General features: G+C 41.1%; 1 long non-coding RNA gene across 1 annotated transcript in view; it reads left to right on the top strand.

Annotated features, from left to right (window-relative positions):
• Positions 1-10,421: 10,421 nt before the first annotated feature.
• The window catches only part of LOC140710240 (uncharacterized), a 48,585-nt gene continuing 39,140 nt past the window's right edge, over positions 10,422-19,866 (top strand). The window contains exon 1 of the long non-coding RNA XR_012091185.1: positions 10,422-10,628. This is a non-coding gene — a long non-coding RNA (uncharacterized lncRNA). The remainder of the gene's footprint in view (positions 10,629-19,866) is intronic.

Raw genomic sequence — 19,866 nt, forward strand, 5'->3', positions numbered from 1 at the left:
AGATAAACTGATCATTGAGATCAAAATGGACTCTAAAGTAAGTAGATTATAGTTAATAAAGATCCAAATGGACTATAAAGCAAGTAGATTATAGTTAATAATTGTCCTCTGTCTAGCTTTTATAAATTTGCAATAGAATAGATTATGTGCACAGTGATATTGCTAGTTTAACCTAATTGCAGGTTATAAAAAGAATCTCAGGATTTCTAAATGCTTTAAAAGGATACTTTTCAACTTTTAACATTTTATTGTTACCTTGTTTTGTCATTTCCTGAAAAGAAAAGTGATAAAGGGAAAGAATTAAGCATTTATTCTGTTTTTTCTTCTAATTTTTAATCTTTATGGGTACATAGTAGGTGTGTACATTTATGGGGCACATAAATCATTTTGATACAGGCATACAACGTGTAGTAATCACATCAGGATAAATGGAGTATTCCAATACCTCAAGCCTTCATCCTTTCTTTGTGTTACAAACATTCCAATTATACCTTTTAGTTACTTTAAAATGTGCAATACATTATTGTTGACTGTAATCATCCTATTGTGCTATCAAATACTAGATCTTATTTATTCCATCTAACTAGATTTTTGTGCCCATTAACCATCCTCATTTCCCACCCCCATCCCCCACCACAGCACAAACTCTGGTAACCATCTTTCTACTCTCCATCTCCATTAGTTCAATTATTTTAATTTTTAACTACCACAAACAAGTGACAACATGCAAAATTTATCTTTCTGTGCCTAATTTATGTCACTTAACAGAACGTCCTCCAGTTCCATCTATATTGTTGCAAATGATAGAATCTCATTCTTTTTATGGTTGAACAGTACTCCATTGTGTATACATACCACATTTTCTTTATCCATTTGTCTGTTGATGGAAACTTAGGTTGCTTCCAAGTCTTGGCTATTGTGAATAGTGCTGCCATAAACATGAGAGTGTAGATACCTCTTTGATAAACTAATTTCCTTTATTTGGGGTATATATCTAGTAGTGGGATGGCTGGATTGTAGTTCTGGTAGTTCAATTTTCAGTGTTCAGAGTAACCTTCACACTGATATCCATAGTGGCTGTACTAGTTACATCCCATAACAGTGTATGAGGGTTCCCTTTTCTCCACATTCTCACCAGCATTTGTTATTTCCTGTCTTTTGGATAAATCCATTGCAACTGGAGTAAGATATATCTCATTGTAGTTTTGATTTGCATTTCTCTGATGATCAATGATGTTGAGCATCTTTTCATATGCCTGTTTGCCATTCGTATGTCTTCAGAAATGTCTATTCAGATCTTTTGCCCATTTTTTAATCAGGTTATTAGATTTTTTCCTATAGAGTTGTTTGAGCACCTTATATATTCTGGTTTTTAATCTCTTGTAAGATGGATAGTTTTCAAGAGTTTTTCCCATTCTACCAGTTGTCTCTTCACTTTGTTAATTGTTTCCTTTACTGTGCAGAAACTTTTTAACTTGATGTGACCCCATTAGTCCATTTCTGCTTTGATTGGCTGTACTTTCGCAGTATTACTCAATAAATATTTGCCCAGATCAATGTGCTGAATCGTTTCCCCAGTGTTTTCTTTTAGAAGTTTCATAGCTTGACGTCTTATATTTAAGCCTTTAATCCATTTTAATTTCATTTTTTTATACGGTGAGAGATAGAGGTCTAGTTTCATTCTTCTGCCTATGGATATTCAGTTTTTCCAGCACCATTTATTAAAAAGACTGTCTTTTCCCAAATATGTGTTCTTGACACCCTTGTCAAAAAATGATTTCACTGTAGATGTATCAACTTATTTCTGGGTTCTCTATTTTGTTCCATTAGTCTATGTGTCTGTTTTTATGCCAGTACCATGCTGTTTTGGTTACTATTGCTCTGTAGTATAATTTGAAATAAGGCAATATGATTCCTCCAGTTTTGTTCTTTCAGACTAGGATCATTTTAGCTATTCTGGATCTTTAGTGGTTCCATATAAATTTTGGAATTATTTTTTCAATTTCTGTGAAGAATATCATTTGATAGACATTGCATTGAATCAGCAGATTTCTTTGGCTGGTATGGACATTTTAACAACACCAATTCTTCCAATCCATTAAAGAAGGAGACCACCACTCCCATTGTCTCCTTTTTCAAAAAAGCAAAAAATTAAGAAGAAGTAGAAGTGAGATCAATAGCCAGATGTCTTGGCACCAAGAACCAGGCCTGGTAGTTAAAGATCAACTGCTGACCTAACCACTAGTGTTATTTATAGATTCCAGACATTGTATGAAGAACCATTGTGAAACTTTCTGTTCTGTTCTGCTAGCCCCCATCACTGATGCGTGTAGCCTTCAGTCACATAGCCCCCACTTGCACAATGTATCACGACCCTTTCACATGGACCCCTTAGAGTTGTAAGCCTTAAAAGGGACAGGAATCTTTCAGATCTTGAGATGTGAGTCTACTGATGCTCACAGCTGATTAAAGCCTCTTCCTTCCTAAAACCAGTGTCTGAGAGGTTTTGTCTGAGACTGGTCCTGCTACGTTTCTTGGTTTCCTGACCAGGAAGCCAAGTGATTAACGGACAGCTGAGGCAGCCCCTTAGGTGGCTTAGGTCTGCCCTGTGGAGCCTCCCTGCAGGGGACTCAGGCCAGCTTAAGCAAAGCAGATCCTGAGAGCAGTCCCAGTAGGCAATTGCTCCATGGAACTCCTCACCAGAGCAATGCCTGGTAGACCCCCATGGAGGATTAACACAGCAGCTGAACACCGGGAAGGAATCGGTGCTTGGAGTCCTGACATCTGGAACACAGTAAGACCCATCTTGGAACTTGCCCACTCCACCTGAGTGGAAGCGTGGCCTGATCACCCACAGCATGCCTTTATCAACACTTTGGTTTTGGTTTTGATTTTGACTGGATTTGAACTGTTTTGGTTTTTATTTTGACTGGATTTGAACTGTTTTGGTTTTGATTTTGGTTCTGATTTTTAGATTTGAACTGTTTTGGCTTTGATTTCAGTTCTGACTGTGCTCAAATTGCTTGATGAATGAGTAACTCCTTATCCGTCCTTTGGTTTTAGTTTTAATTTTGATCTGGTGTAAATTGCTTGGTGAGTAAGTGACTTTTTGCCCCTTTTCCCTTCCCTCTTTGTAGTAAAAGTGTTGTTTTGTCCACTGAGAGAGGAAAATGGGTAAAACACAGAGTAAGCCTACCCTGTTTGGAACTATGTTAAAGAATTTCAAGAAAGGATTTAATGGGGACTATGGAACTGCTATGACACCTGGAAAGCTTAAGGCTTTGTGTGAGATAGATTGACTGGTATTAGAGGTGGGATAGCCACCAGAAGGAAGCCTAGATAGGTCCCTAGTTTCAAAGGTATGGCACAAAGTAACTGGTAAATCAGGACACCCAGATCAGTTTCCATACATAGATACTTGGTTGCAGCTAGTTTTAGACCCCCCACAGTAACTAAAAGGACAGTCAGCAGCAGTACTAGTAGCAAAGGGACAGACAGCCAAGGAAAAATCTTACTCCACCCTCCAAAGGAAGTCAGCTCCTAAGGATCTGTCCAACCCAACATCAGAGGATGCATGGTAGGAAATGGCACCAGTGATGCCCCCTCCATACCAAGAAGAGAGGCCCCCCACATTGGAGTCCACAGCACCAGAGCCTCTACAAGGTACACACACCCCAAGGCCACCTAGAATAGACAGAAGAGGATGTGAAGTCTCGGGAGAAACCCCTCCCTTGGCAGCTTGCTTGAAACCTAAAACTGGAATACAAATGCCTGTGAGAAAGCAATGGTATACTGGTACACTGGGGTAAACGGGGAGGGACATATGGTATAAAGGCGTGCCTTTGTGTGCCAACATTTTACCTCTGCTGATCTCCTCAGTTGGAAAAATAACACCCCATCCTATACCAAAAAGCCACAAGCTCTGATTGACTTTCTTCAAACTATTATCCAAACTCATAACCCCACTTAGGCTGATTGCCACTAGTTGCTCATGTACCTCTTTAACACGGATGAAAGGTGGAGAGTGCTCCAGGCAGCAACTAAGTGGCTGGAAGAGCATGTTTCAGCTGATTATCAGAACCACCAAGAGTATGTAAGGATCCAGCTACCAGGAACTGACCCTCAGTGGGATCCAAATGAGACGGAGGGCATGCAAAGGCTAAATCGATATAGGGAAGCACTCTTAGATGGGTTGAGGAGAGGAGCCCAAAAGTCCACAAACATAAACAAGGTATCTGAGGTTATCCAAGGAAAGGAAGAAAGTCCAGTGCACTTTTATGAGAGGCCTATTGTATGTACACTCCCTGTGACCCAGACAGCCCTGAAAATCAGCACATGATTAACATGGCCTTAGTAAGTCAAAGTGCAGAGGATATTAGGAGAAAGCTGCAGAAACAGACTGGGTTTGCAGATGTGAATAAGTCGTAATTACTAGAAATAGCCAACCAAGTGTTTGTAAATAGAGATGCAACGAGCTGCAGAGAGAGCCACAAAGAAGGCCAATGCCAAGCCCGGTGAAACGCTGACCTACTAGCTGCAGCTATTAGAGGGGTCTCCCAGAACGAACAAGGAAAGGGGGGGGCTCCGGGAAAAATACCCAGTCTGACCGTCCACACTTGCAACATAATCAGTGTGTCTATTGTAAAGAGATAGGACATTGGAAAGATAAGTGCTCTCAGCTGAAAGAAAAGCAAGGTGGTTTGGAGCAAAAGATCCCAGATAAGGATGAAGGAGCCTTGTTCAATCTGGCTGAGGGGTTGCTGGACTGAAGGGGACAGGGCTCAAGTGTTTCCAAGGAGCTCATGGTCAGAATGACAGCTGGGGACAAGGACACTAAGTTTCTGTTCGATACTGGTGCTGAACATTCAGTAGTGACCACCCGGGTCTCCCCTTTATCTAAAAAGACTCTTGATATAATCGGAGCAACAGGAGTTTCGACAAAGCAGGCTTTCTTTTTGCCCCAGACCTGCTCAATGGGGAGACATGAAGTGATTCACCAGTTCCTGTACCTGTCTGACTGCCCCTTGCCTTTGTTAGGAAGGGACCTGCTTAGCAAGCTGAGAGCTACTATCTGCTTTGCAAAGCAAGGCTCTTTACAACGGAAGTTGCCCGGAACAGGAGTTATCATGGCCCTGATGGTTCCCCGAGAGGAAGAATCGCGACTCTTCCTAACCGAAACAGGCAAAGAGATAGGGCCAGCTCTGGCCCAGTGGTGGCCAAAAGTCTGGGCAGAAGACAGTCCCCCCAGATTGGCAGTCAATCAAGCTCCCGTACTCACGGAAGTTAAACCAGGGGCCCAACCAGTCAGCCAAAAACAGTATCCAGTCCCCAGAGAAGCCCTGGAAGGTATCCAGGTTCATTTTAAGCACCTAAGGACTTTTGCAATTACAGTGCCTTGTCAGTCTCCATGGAACATCCCCCTCCTACCTGTTCCCAAGCCAGGGACCAAGGACTACAGGCCAGTATAGGACTTGTGCTTTGTCAATCAAGCCACGGTGACTTTACATCCAACAGTACCTAACCTGTACACATTGTTGGGGTTATTGCTAGCTGAGGACAGGCGGTTCATCTGCCTAGAACTGAAGGATACCTTCTTTAGCATCAGATTAGCTCCAGAGAGCCAGAAACTGTTTGCCTTTCAGTCGGAGGATCTGGGGTCAGGTGTCACCACTCAGTACACTTGGACCCGGCTTCCCCAAGGGTTCAAGAACTCCCCCACTTGAGGCACTGGCTCGAGACCTCCAGAAGTTCCCCACTAGAGACCTAGGCTGTGTCTTTCTCCAGTACATTGACAACCTCCTGCTGGGACACCCCACGGCAATCAGGTGCGCTAAAGTGATGGACGCCCTGCTTCAGCACCTGGAGGACTTTGGGTATAACGTGTCCAAGAAGAAAGCTCAGATCTGCAGATGGCAGGTGTGCTCCTGGGATTCACTATTCCACGGGGAGCACAGCCTGGGATCAGAAAGAAAGCAGGTCATTTGCAGCCTACTGGAGCCTAAGACCAGGAGGCAGGTGAGAGAATTCTTAGGAGCTGTGGGGTTCTGCAGGTTATGGATCCCAGGCTTTGCAGTACTGGCCAAACCTCTGTATCAAGTTACAAAGAGAGAGGCGACACGGAACTTTTTGAATGGGGATCCCAACAACAGCCAGTTTTTCATGAGTTAAAGGAAAGACTTATGTCAGCCCCAGTCTTGGGGCTACCGGAATTGACAAAGCCTTTTACACTATATGTGTCAGAGAGAGAAAAAATGACAGTCGGAGTTTTAACCCAGACTGTAGGGCACTGGCCAAGGCTGGTGACATGTCTCTCCAAGCAACTAGACGGGGTTTCTAAAGGGTGGCCCCCATGTTGCAGAGCCTTGGCAGCAACTGCCCTGCTAGCACAAGAAGCAGATAAACTAACCCTTGGGCAAAACTTGAACATAAAGACCCCCCATGCCATGGTGACTTTAATGAATACCAAAGGACATAATTGACTAACAAATGCTAGGCTAAGTACCAAAGCTTGCTCTGTGAAAACCCCCTCAAAACCATTGAAGTTTGCAACACTTTGAACCCCGCCACCTTGCTCCCAGTTTCAGAGAGCCCGGTGAAATGTGACTGTGTAGAGGCGTTGGACTCAGTTTATTCTAGCAGACCCAACTTCCGGGACCAACCTTGGACATCTATAGACTGGGAGCTGTATGTGGACGGAAGCAGCTTCATTAACCCACAGGGAGAGGGGTGGGCTGGATATGCCGTGGTAACCTTGGACACTGTTATTGAAGCCAAACTGTTGCCCCAGGGAACTTCACCCCAGAAGACCGAATTCATTGCTTTAACTCAGGCCTTGGAGCTAAGTGAAGGAAATTCTCGAGCAGACTCGGAAGCTTGCAAAGCAGCATCCAACCCCTACCGAGCATCAGTCCCAGCCCCCCTGCTCCTTCAGGCACCCCATCTAGTGCCTACTTATTCTAAAGAGGAAAGAGACTTTTTCCAGGCAGGAGGAGTACAAGCAATAAAGGAAGGATGGATCCGGTTACCAGATGGAAGAGTAGCCATGCCATAGCTAATGGGGGCTGCAATTGTGCTAGCTGTGCATGAGACCACCCATCTAGGCCAAGAGTCACTTGAAAAGTTGTTAGGCTGGTACTTCTATGTTTCACATCTGTCAACCCTTGCCAAAATAGCACAGCAATGTGTCACCTGCCAGCAGCACAAGACTAGGCAGGGTCCAACCGTCCTGCCCTGCATACAAGCTTATGGAGCAGCCCCCTTTGAAGATCTCCAAGTAGACTTCACTGAGATGCCCAAATGTGGAGGTAACAAGTATCTGCTTGTTCTAGTATGTACATATTCTGGGTGGGTAGAGGCCTATCCAACACAAACTGAAAAAGCTCATGAAGTAACCTGTGTGCTTCTCTGAGATCTCATCCCTAGGTTTGGACTGCCCTTACGGATCGACTTGGACAATGGGCTGGCATTTGTGGCTGACTTGGTACAGAAGACAACAAAAGTATTGGGGATCACATGGAAACTGCATGCCACCTACCGACCTCAGAGTTCCAGAAAGGTGGAGCAGATGAATCAGACCATCAAAAATAGTTTAGGGTAAGTGTGTCAAGAAACAGGTTTAAAGTGGGTACAGGCTCTCCCCATGGTACTGTTTAAGATCAGGTGCACCTCTTTTAAAAGAACAGGATATTCCTCTTATGAGATGTTGTGTCATAGATCCCTTCCCGTATTACGGGAGCTTCCAGGCACTCCTTGTGAGCTAGGAGAAATTGAATTATAGCAGTCTTTAGGAAAAGTTACACAAACAATTTTGACCTGAGTAAATGAAAGATGCACCATTAGCTTATTCTCCCTAGTTCACCCTTTCTCCCCAGGTGATCGAGTGTGGATCAAAAACTGGAACATAGCCCCTTTGAGGCCACAGTGTAAAGGACCCCAGACCATCATCCTGACCATCCCCACTGCTGTGAAGGTAGAAGGAATTCTGGCCTGGATCCACCACAGCTGTGTGAAACCTGTAGCACCTGAGACCTGGGAGGTGAGACCAAGCCCGGACAATTCCTGCAACGTGACTCTGAAAAAGATGACAAACCCTGTTCCAGTCACACCCAGAAGCTAACTTGTCTATGCATGCCAAAGTATGAGGAAACTCACCATGGGACTCATTTTTCTCAAAATTTGGACTTGTACAATAAGAACTTCAGCTGATTTTCCCCACGTGGAGGACCATACCCAGTGTATTCATCAGGTTACTGAGGTAGGGCAATGGGTTAAAAGAATCTTTCTGTTTTATAGTTATTAAGAATGTCTAGGAATTTTGAAAAGGACTTACTTATATAATGCCACTCAGCGTAAAGTGTGTAGACCAGGGAATGACCAACATGGTGTGTGTTACAACCCATCTGAGCCTCCTATGACCACAGTTTTTGAAATAAGATTAAAAACTGAGGACTGGGGACTCATGAAAGACACAAGTAAAGTAATAACCAAAACAGAAGAAAAACGAGTTCCCAAAAAAGTCACCTTAAGATCTGATACCCATGCAGTCATTAATAGTAACAAGCTAGGGATGGGATGTGGTTCTCTCAGTTGGGAAAAAAAGCTACAGGACAGAAAATAAGTACATTTGTCATGAATTAGGACTGTGTGGTATTGAATATAGTTATTGGTCCTGTGTCATTTGGGCCATCTGGAAAAAAGATGAAGAAGGCCCTGTTCATCTCCAAAAAGGAACTGTAATCCATTAGAATTAATAATTACTAATCCCCTAGACCCCCGCTGAAAGACAAGGGAAAATGTAAACCTAGGAATTGATGTAACTGGGCTTGATCCCTAAGTCAACATTTTAGGCCAAGGAGACATCCGCAGGCACTCTCCCAAACCAGTGTTTCAGACCTTTTATGATAAACTAAATGTGCCAGTACCAGAACTGCCAGGGAAGACAAAAAATTCGTTCCTGTAGTTAGCAGAAAATGTAGCCCATTCCCTCAACGTTACTTCCTGTTATGTATGTGGGGGAACCACTATGGGAGACCAATAACCTTGGGAGGCCCAAGAATTAGTGCCCATGGATTCAGTTCCTGATATAATTCCAGTCCATTAGACCTACACTGGTAACTTTTGGGTCTAAAAACCTCAATTATTCGGCTATACTGCACAGCTAGAGAAGGAAAAGACTTCACTATCCCTGTAGGAAGGCTCAATTACCTAGGGCCGAAGCTGTATAACAGCACAATAAGAACAGTCACCTGGTGAGGTCTAAACCATACTGAGAAGAATCCATTTTGTCAATTTACTAAGCCTCAAACTGTTTGGGCCCATCCAGAGTCTCACCAGAACTGAACGGCTCCAGCTGGACTATACTGAATATGTGGACATAGAGCCTATGCCAAGCTACCTCAGCAATGGGCAGGCAGTTGTGTCATTGGCACCATTAAGCCATCCTTTTTCCTGCTGCCCATAAAAACAGGTGAGCTCCTAGGTTTCCCTGTCTGTGCTTCCCAAGAAAAGAGGAGCACAGCCATAGACAATTGAAAAGATGACGAGTGGCTCCCTGAAAGAATCATACAGTACTATGGGTCTGCCACATGGGTACAAGACAGTTCATGGGGATACTGAACCCCCATTTACATGCTCAACCAGATTATACAGTTACAAGCTGTCTTAGAAATAATCACTAATGAAACTGGCAGAGCTTTGACTGTTCTAGCTCAGCAAGAAACCCAGATGAGAAATGCTATTTATCAAAATAGGTTAGCCCTAGACTATTTGCTAGCAGCTCAGGGAGGAGTCTGTGGAAAATTCAACCTGACCATTTGTTGTCTGCATATAGATGACCAAGGGCAAGTAGTTGAAAACATACTCAGAGACATGACAAAGCTAGCACATGTGTCTGTGCAGATTTGGCATGGATTTGATCCTGGGTCTGTATTTGGAAAATGGTTCCCAGCATTAGGAGGATTTATAACTCTTATAATAGGAGAAATAATAGTAATAGGAACCTGCTTGTTGCTCCCCTGCTTGCTGCCATTGCTCCTTCAAATAATGAAAAGCTTTGTCACGACCTTGGTTCACCAAAACACTTCACCACATGAATCACTATCGATCTGTCTTGCAGAAAGACCTAGATAGCGAGGATGAAAGTGAGAATTCCCACTAATAAGTGAGATTCTCAAAGGGGGGAATAAGGAAGGAGACCACCTCTCCCATTGTCTCCTATTTGAAAAAGGAAGCAAAGTTAAAAAGAAGCAGAAGTGAGATCAATAGTCAGATGTCTTGGTGCCAAGAACCAGGCCTGGTAGTTAAAGATCAACTCCTGACCTAACCACTAGTGTTATTTATAGATTCCAGACATTGTATGAAGAAGCATTGTGAAACTTCCTGTTCTGTTCTGCTAGCCCCCATCACTGATGCATGTAGCCCTCAGTCACGTAGTCTGCACTTGCACAATGTATCATGATCCTTTCATGTGGACCCCTTAGAGTTGTAAGCCCTTAAAAGGGACAGAAATCTTTACTTCAGGGAGCTTGGATCTTGAGACCCGAGTCTACTGATGCTGTCAGCTGATTAAAGCCCCTTCCTTCCTAAAACCCGTGTCCTAGAGGTTTTGTCTGCAACCGGTCCTGCTACATGTGAGCATGGAATTCTTTCCGTTTTTTGTATCTTCTTCAATTTCTTGCAGCAATTTTTTATAGTTTTCATTGTAGAAATCTTTCACTCCTTTGTTTAAGTTTATTCCTAGGTATTTAATTTTGTTTGAAGCTATTATAAATGGGATTACTTTCTTGATTTCTTCTTCAGATTGTTTGCTGTTAGCTTACAGAAACACTACTAACTTTTATATTTTGTATCCTGCAAGTTGACTGAATTTATCTGTTCTCATAATTCTTTGGTGGAGTCTTTAGGTGTATAAAAATCATATCATTGGCAAACAGGATAATTTTACTTCTTCCTTCCTACTTTGGAGGCCCTTTATTTCTTTCTCTTATCTGGTTGCTCTACCTAGGAATTCCAGTACTATGTTAAATAACAGTTGTGAAAGTGGGTACTTGTCATGTTCAGCATCATAGAGGAAAGACTTTCAGGTTTTCTTCATTCAGTATGATACTGACTATGGGTCTGCCATAGATGACTTTTATTGTGTTGAAATATGATCCTTCTATGCCCAGTTTTCTGAGGATTTTTATCATTTAGGGATGTTGAATTTTATCTAATGCTTTTTCAGCTTCAATGGAAATGATTATATGGTTTTTGTCTTTCATTCTGTCGATACGATGAATCACATTGATTTGCATATGTTGAACCATGTTTGCATTCCAGGGATAAATACCACTTGGTCATAATGAATGATCATTTTAGTAAGTTACTAAATTCAGCTTGCTAGCATTTTGTTGAGGAGTTTTGCATGAATGTTCACCAGAGAGATTGGGCTATAGTTTTCCTTTTTTGATGTGTCTTTTTCTGGATTTAGCATGAGGGTGGTACTGGCTCCTATACTTAGTTTGAAAGTATTCCTTCTTCCTCTATTTTTTGGAATAGTTTGAGTAGGATTGGTATTAGCTCTCCTTTAAATGTTTGCAAAATTCAGCAGTGAACCATTGGGTCCTGGACTTTTTTTTTGCTGGGATACATTTTATTACAGCTTCAGTCTCATTTTTTATTATTGGTTTATTCAGGTTTTGGATTTCTTGACTGTTCAATATTGGTAGGTTGCATTTGCCTAGGAATTCATCTATTTTTTTCTAGGTTCTCCAATTTATTGGCATATGGTTGTTCATAGTAGTCTCTAACGATCTTTTAAATTTCTGTGATACTAGTTTTAATGTCTCCTTTTTAATCTCTGATTTTATTTATTTGGGTATTCTCTCATTTTTTACTAGTAAGTCTGGTTAAATGTTTGTCAATTTTGTTTATCTTTTCAAAAAACCAACTTTTTGTTTTGTTAATATTTTGTGGGTTTCTTGTCTCAATCTCATTTATTTCTATTCTGGTCTTTATTATATCTTTTCTTCTACTAAACCCTTTTATTTTGGGTTTTGCTTACTCTTGGTTTCCTAATTCTTTAAGATTCATAGTTGGGTTGTTTATTTGAAGTTTTTCTACTTTTTGACGTAGGTACTTATTGCTATAAACTTTCATCTTAGTACTGCTTTCACTTTATCCTACAGGTTTTGGTATGTTTTGTTTGGTATTTTCAATAGTTTCAAGGAATTTTTAAATTTTCTTCTTAATTTCTTCATTGACCTACTTGTCATTCAGGAACATGTTTAATTCTCATGTGTTTGTATGGTTTCCAAACATTGTTTTATTATTGATTTCTAATTTTGTTCCATTGTGGACAGAGAAGATACTTGATATGATTTTAATTTTTTTAAATGTGTTCAGACTTGTTTTGTGACGTAACATATGGTCTGTCCTTGAAAATGGTCCATGGGCTGAGGAGAAGAATGTGTATTCTACAGCCATCGAATAAAATGTTCTGTAAATATCTTTTAGGTACATTTGGTCTGTAGTGCAGATTAAGTCTCATGTTTCTTTGTTGATTATCTGTCTGAATGATTAATCCAATGCTGAAAGCAGGATGTGGAAATCTCCACCTATTATTGTACTGGGGGTCTATCTCTTTAGTTCTAATACTAGTTGCTTTATATGTCTGAGAGGACCAGTATTGGGTGCATATATATTTACAATTGCTATGTCCTCTAGCTGAATTGATTCCTTTATCATTATATAAATGAACTTCTTTGTCTCTTTTTTATAGTTTTGTCTTGGAATCTATCTTATCTAGTATAAAATAGCTACTTTTTCTCTTTTTTGGTTTCTATTTGCATGAAATATCTTTTTCTATCCCCTTATTTTTAGTCTATGCATTTTTTTGTTGTTGCTGTTTTCTTAGGAGGTTTCATTTTTGTTTTTGTTTTTTGAGACAGAGTCTCACTCCAAAACTCAGGCTGGAGTGCAGTGGTGTGCTCTCGGCTCACTGCAATCTCTGCCTCCTGTATTCAAGCAATTCTCCTGCCTCAGCTTCCTGAATAACTGGGATTACATGTGCCCACCACCACACCCAGCTATTTTTTTTTTTTTTTTTGTATTTTTAGTAGAGACAGGGTTTTGCCTTCTTGGCCAGCCTGGTCTTGACCTCCTGGCCTGGCCACAGGAGATCTACCCACCTTGGAATCCCAAAATGCTAAGATACAGGCATGAGTCGCCACGCCCAGCCTTTGTGTGTGTTTTTATAGATAAAGTGTGTTTCTTGTAGGTAACATGTCACAGGGTCTTTTTAAAAATGTATTCAGCACCTCTATGTCGTTTGATTGAAGAACTTAGTCCATTTACATTCAATGTTAATGATAAATAAGAATTACTCCTGCTATTTTATGGTTGGTTTGTAAGCTGTTTTGTAGTCTTCTCATTCTTCCTGTCTTTTTTTGTGAAGGTGATTTTTCTCTGGTGGTATATTTTAATATCTTTCTTTTTATTTTTTTGTGTATCTGTTTTAGTTTTTTTTTGATTTGAGGTTAATATGAGGCTTGCAAATAATATCTTATAACCCATTATTTTAAACTGAGGACAACTTAACTCTGATTGCAGAAACAAACAAAAAAGCACAGAAAAAGCTAACAGAAATTCTACACTTTAGCTTCATCCTCCCACTTTTTAACTCTTTGGTGTTCCTTTTTATATATAATTATACAGTTTCTGTCTTGAAGAGTTGTTGTAGTTAGTATTTTTGATAGATTCATCTTTTAATACTTCTACTCAAGACATAAGTAGTTTAAACACCACAATTACAGTGTTACAATGTTCTGTGTTTGACTGTGTACTTACTATTACAGTGAATTTTGTACCTCCAGATATTTTCTTATTGCTCATTGACATCCTTTTTTTTTTTCAGATAGAAGAACTGCCTTTGGCATTTCTTGTAGGACAGATATGATTGTGATAAAATCCCTCAGTTTTTGTTTGTCTGGGAAGTCTATTTCTCCTTCATGTTTGAAAGATATTTTCACTGGATATACTCTTCTAGAATACAAGTTTTTTTCCTTCAGCACTTTAAATATGCCTTGCCACTCTCTCCTGGCCTGTAAAGCTTCCACTGAGGAGTCTGCTTCCAGGTGTATTGGAGCTCTTTTGTATGTGATTTGTTTCTTTTCTCTGCTGCTTTTAGAATCCTTTCTTTATCCTTGGCTTTTGGTAGTTTGATTATTAAATGCCTTGAGGTAGTCTTCCCTTGGTTAAATCTGCTTGATGTTCTGTAACCTCGCACTTGAATATTGATGTCTTTCTCTAGGTTTGGAAAATTCTCGTTATTATCTTTAAATGAACTTTCTACCCTGATCTCTCCATCTTTCTACCTCCTCATTAAGGCCAATAAGTCTTAGATTTGATTTTTTTAGGCTATTTTCTAAATCTTGTAGGAAGGCTTCTTTCTTTTTTATGCTATTTTCTTTTGTCTCCTCTGAGGATAAATTTTCAAGTAGACTGTCTTCAAGTTCACTAATTCTTTCTTCTGCTTGATCAATTCTGCTGTTAGAGACTCTGATACATTCCTTATATGTCTGTTGAGTTTTTCAACTCCAGAATTTATGCTTCCTTTTTTAAAATTTGAATCTTTTTGTTAAATTTATCTGATAGGATCTGAATTCCTTCTCTGTCTTATTTTGAATTTCATTGAACTTCCTCAAAATAGCTATTTTGAATTGTCTGTCTAAAAGGTATAATATCCCTGTCACTCTGAGGTTGATCCCTGGTGACTTATTTAGTTCCTTTGGTGAGATCATGTTTTCCTGGATGACCTTGGTGCTTGTGGATGTTTGCCAATGTCTGGGCATTGAAGAGTTAGATATTTATTGTAGTTATTATAGTCTGGGCTTATTTGTACCTGTCTGTTTTGGGAAGGCTTTTCAAGAAAATTGTGTGTTTTGATCTACATCTTTGGTCACTGTTTCCCTATCTGCCTTAGGGGGCACCCTAAGGGCAGTAATGTTGTGACTCTTGTAGACTCATAGAGGTACCTCCATACTCTTTGGTGAGATTCAGGAAATTTCTCTGGATTACTAGGCAAAGACTCTTGTTTCCTTCTCTTACTTTTCCCCAAACAAATGGAGTCTCTCTTCCTTCATGTTGAGCTGCCTAGAGCTGGGGGAGGGGTGACACAAGCATATGGAACTGTGCTGGGTCAGATCTGAAGCCAGCACAGCACTGAGTCTTGCCCAAGGTAACCAATTCCTGGCTACCACCAATGTTCCTTCAAGGCCCCAGAGTTCTACAATCAGCAGGTATTGAAAACATCCATACTTGTGTCTTTCCCTTTAGAGCAGCAAGCTCCCCACAGGTCTGAGGTAGGTCCGGAAATGCTGTCCAAGGGTCAGGACCTGGAGTCTGGAACCTTAGGAATCTACTTGAAATTCTATTTTACTGCGCCTGAGCTGGCACTCAAGCAACAAGACAAAGTTCTTCCCACTTTCCTTTCTCCTTTCCTTAAGAAGAGGAGTCTCTTACCATGGCTACCACTGCCTTGGACCCATGGCTAAGTACTGCCTGGCTACTACTAATGTTCACTCAAGGTCCAAGGACTCTTCAGTCAGCTAGTGGTGAATGCTGCCAGGCCTAAATCTCTCCCTTCAAGGAAGTGGACTCCCCTCTGATGTAGGACAGGTTAATAAAAGTTATCCAGGAGTCAAGGCCTGAAACTGGTTACCCCAGGAGCCCACTTGGTGCTCTGTCTCACTGCAGCAGAACTGGAACCCAAACTGCAAAACAAAGTTCCTGTACTTTTCCTTTTTTTTCTTTTTCTTTTTTTTTTTTTTTTTTTTTTTTTTGAGACGGAGACTCGCTCCAATACCCAGACTGGAGTGCGGTGGCACAGTCTCAGCTCACTGCAAGCTCCACCTCCTAGGTTCACGCCATTCTCCTGCCTCAGCCTCCTGAGTAGCTGGGACCACAGGCGTCCACCACCACACCCCAGCTAATTTTTTGTATTTTCAGTAGAGACGAGATTTCACCACGTTAGCCAGGATAGTCTCAATCTCCTGATCTCGTGATCTGCCCCCCTTGCCTTCCCAAAGTGCTGGGATTACAGGTGTGAGCCACCACTTCCATTCTTTTTTTTTTTCCCCTCAGGCAGAAGGAAACCCTCCTCATAGCCACCACAGATGGGAATGTGGTGGGTCACACCTGAAGTGAAGACTGGGTCTCACTCAAGGCTCATGGTGAATGCTGCCTGGCAACCGTTGATGTTTATTGATGTTTATTCAAAGTGCTCTTGAGTCAGCAGATGATTAATCCTGCCAGGACTATGTCCTTCCTTTCAAAGCAGCAGGTCTCTTTCTGGTCCGGGGTATGTCTAGAAAAGTCTGGGACTTAGGACCTGGAACGGGGGGCCTCAGGAATCTGCCTGTGGCTGAGCTACAGGTATCCAATTTGTAAGAAAAAATCCAGTTTACTTTTCCCTCTCCTCTTCTCTGCCCACGATGACAGGGTTAGTTGGAACTCAGGTTTTGATCACTGGCCTGGACAACTCCTGTTTGCCTAAGGCTGGTCTAAATGCTCCCTCTGTGGACCTGGGCTGAATTCTGCCCCATGTTGCTTTCTGCTGTGACAGGGCAGCAGCGAGTTAAATGCCAAGTCCCACAATCACTGCACTCTCTCTTCCCGAGATGTGCAGATATTCTCTTCACACCATATGGCCACTGCTACTGCCAGGAATCAGGGAGGGCAGGTACTGGCAATCCAAGACTGTCTTTCCTTTCCTCTTCAGTGACTCTTTTCCTGATATGATGTTAAAACTGCGTGTTGTTATCATTCACCTGCTTTTTGGTTTTCATGAAGGTGCTTTCTTATGTGAATAGTTTTTCAATTTGGAGTTCCTGCAGGAGGACAATCAGTGGAGGGTTCTGTTTGGCCATCTTGCTCCACCTCCCCTCTTTATTTTGTTTTTTAAAAATAAACGATGTTTATTTACACATGGTAGAAGAAAGTCCTTCTTCATAAAGAGTAACGTGAGCTTATAAACAGATAGAAATCACCATTGTGCCATTCCCCCAAGATAATTAAATTAGACAAGGATCAAGAAAGCCTACTAAGACCATTAGATTAAATGTTGGTGGAAAATAAAGCATTATTATGATGCCAAATGGCATCTTACACACGACTTACCAATCCAAAGGAAAAACATAACTTTACTATAGAAATATCCTGTGGTCCCACTTTGATCATATGACCAAATTTAGCATTGTTATAGTGGGATCCTTTGATATTGTGCAATATGAAGTATGTAACATCATCTGTGGAATACTTTTGCCAAAACAATTTAACCAAAATCTAAACAAGCTCTTGTTTAAATATTTCCAATGGAAATATACAGGATAGTCATAAGTTAAATCTTACCACAAGGAAACAAACAAACAAATCTAACATGTGGAACATTATATGAGAAAACTGATGTGGTATGTTTTTTAAAAGTCAAAGTTAAGGGGAAAAAATGGTTGAGGACTGTTCTTGCATAAAACAGCTAAAGAAACAAAAGAATCAAATCCAATGTGTGAAGTTCTGCTAGATTGTTTCAGAAAAAAAGCTACAAACAATATTTCATTGATAATTTAGAAATTTTGAATATGGATTGAATATTGGATGCTATTAAGGAAACACATAGGAAATACACTTAATTTTATTTATTTATTTATTTATTTTTGAGATGGAGTCTCGCTGTGTTGCCCAGGCTGGAGTGTGCTGTGGTGCGATCTCGGCTCACTACAACCTCCACCACCCAGGTTCAAGTGATTCTCCTGCTTCAGTCTCCTGAGTAGCTGGGACTACAGGTGTGCACCACCATGCCTGGCTAATTTTTGTACTTTTAGTAGAGAGAGGGTTCCACCATGTTGGCCAGGATTTTCTCAATCTCCTGACCTCATGATCCACCCACCTCAGCCTCCCAAAGTGTTGGGATTACAGGCATGAGCCACTGCGCCCGGTCGCAGTTAATTTTCTTAAATTTAAAAAGAGTATTAAGGTTATGCGTTCTTTTATTAAGGTTATGCCTTCTTTTTTGGAGATACAAGTAGACATGTTCAGGAGTGAAATGTCATGTCTTCAATTATCTTAGAAGTAGTTCAACTGGCACATGGCTGGTGAGGCATTGGGAAACTTTCAATCATGGCAGAAGGGGAAGTAGGCACGTCCTACATGGCCAGAGCAGGAGGAAGAGAGTGAAAGTGAAGTGCTACATGCTTCTAAACAATCAGATCTTGTGAGAACTCACTCACTACCACAAGAACAGCAAGGGGGAAATCCACTTCCACGATCAAAGCACTTCCTCTTAGGCCTCTCCTCCAACATTGGGGATTACAGTTCAACAGGGGATTTGGGTGGGGATACAAATCCATAGCTTATCACAGCTTCTCTGCATGTTTGAAAATGATTTCAGAGTGAAATATTTGGAAGTGGAGATAAGGCAAAGACTGCCATCAACAAATGAATGTTCCTTCTTCACTGGAGGCATGGCATAGCTTTAGTTTCACCTTACCTAAATTCCCCTGGAGAAACCACTTAGCATCTTTATAGCTTCCGTTTCTTTGGTTCTTTTTAAGTGTATATTCTTATGAAGTTTATGTTTGTACACATATTTGTCATCCTGACTTTTTAAGAAGCATTGTAAGGAGCAATGACCAATCATGAAATGAGCCTCCTTTCTTGGGGTTACTTACAGGTTCATCTTGGTGAAATGCCAGTAAAAACCTTCAAGAATATTCCTTAGGGTAAAAATCTATCCTCAAAGTCACTCCCCTAGTCACACCTTTCATGCTTTAACTCTAAATCTCGTACTCCTGGGCTGTGTCACACCACCAAGACTCTCTGAACCTCAGTGTTTTCATTTACAAGGTGGTGGTTATGCTGGCTGCGCAGCTCACTACAAGTGACTTCTGTGCACCCAATGAGAGATGCATGAGAATGTGATCTGAAATCTGCCAAGCACATACAGATTTAATGATTATTTAATCAGGTGCCTCAATAAGAATAAGCAGAGTTTCTCATTTTACATGGTCACATTTCTAGCACCACATTCATCCTATAAAACTTTGTTTTAAATGTTTCCTGGAATTCAAAATATCTCACTACGAAGTATTTATAACTTTTATTATTTTTCATTTTTTTCTCCATGACAATGGCAATGTCTAATGTGTTCCTACCTACTTCATATTCCTGGAGTGTTCTCACAGCGTCCTCTAGAAATGGGAATAATCGTGTCCTTTTTTGGTGGGGGACGGTCTATTTTTGAGTTAAAGAGCAGAAAGAGTTTCATAACTTGCATCACAGAACACTGTAGTGGAGGAGCTGGTCTTAACACCTAATGGTTTCCTCTTTTTGCTACAGGCTGTGCTGCCTACATTGGATACATCTGCACAAACAGGCAAGTTGATCTTGTAATGTTTCCAAGATCACTGCGATTTTGTCAGGGGCAGGGTGGGGACATCAAGAGATGCCTTTTAAAGCAGCTGGTTTGAATCTCTGGGGTCCCCGTTGCCAAAGTCTGTCCCTTTCTTGCTGTGTGGTGTTGTGCAACAGTCTCCCCTCAGCCCCACACCCAGACACCAGCTGGGCAAGGGGAAGAGTGGAAAGAGGGTGGGGAGCATGGAATCCAAGCCAAGGGGGTGTCAAATAACAAAACCAAGTGACCCAACCACTACATCACAGAAAAGAACTTTCTGGACTTCCTTTAACATGACTGAATAGTATACATCACTTTAAAAGAAGTATTTCAATGAATTCGCTATCGGGCTAACGTTTGTTTGAGGGTTATGACATTTCTTCCCTTCCTATTATTTCCAAACTGATTTATTTTAGTAATACATGTTTGCCATTTTATAAACT

Source organism: Chlorocebus sabaeus, chromosome 25 (assembly GCF_047675955.1).
Source record: "Chlorocebus sabaeus isolate Y175 chromosome 25, mChlSab1.0.hap1, whole genome shotgun sequence".
NCBI classification, from domain to species: domain Eukaryota; kingdom Metazoa; phylum Chordata; class Mammalia; order Primates; family Cercopithecidae; genus Chlorocebus; species Chlorocebus sabaeus.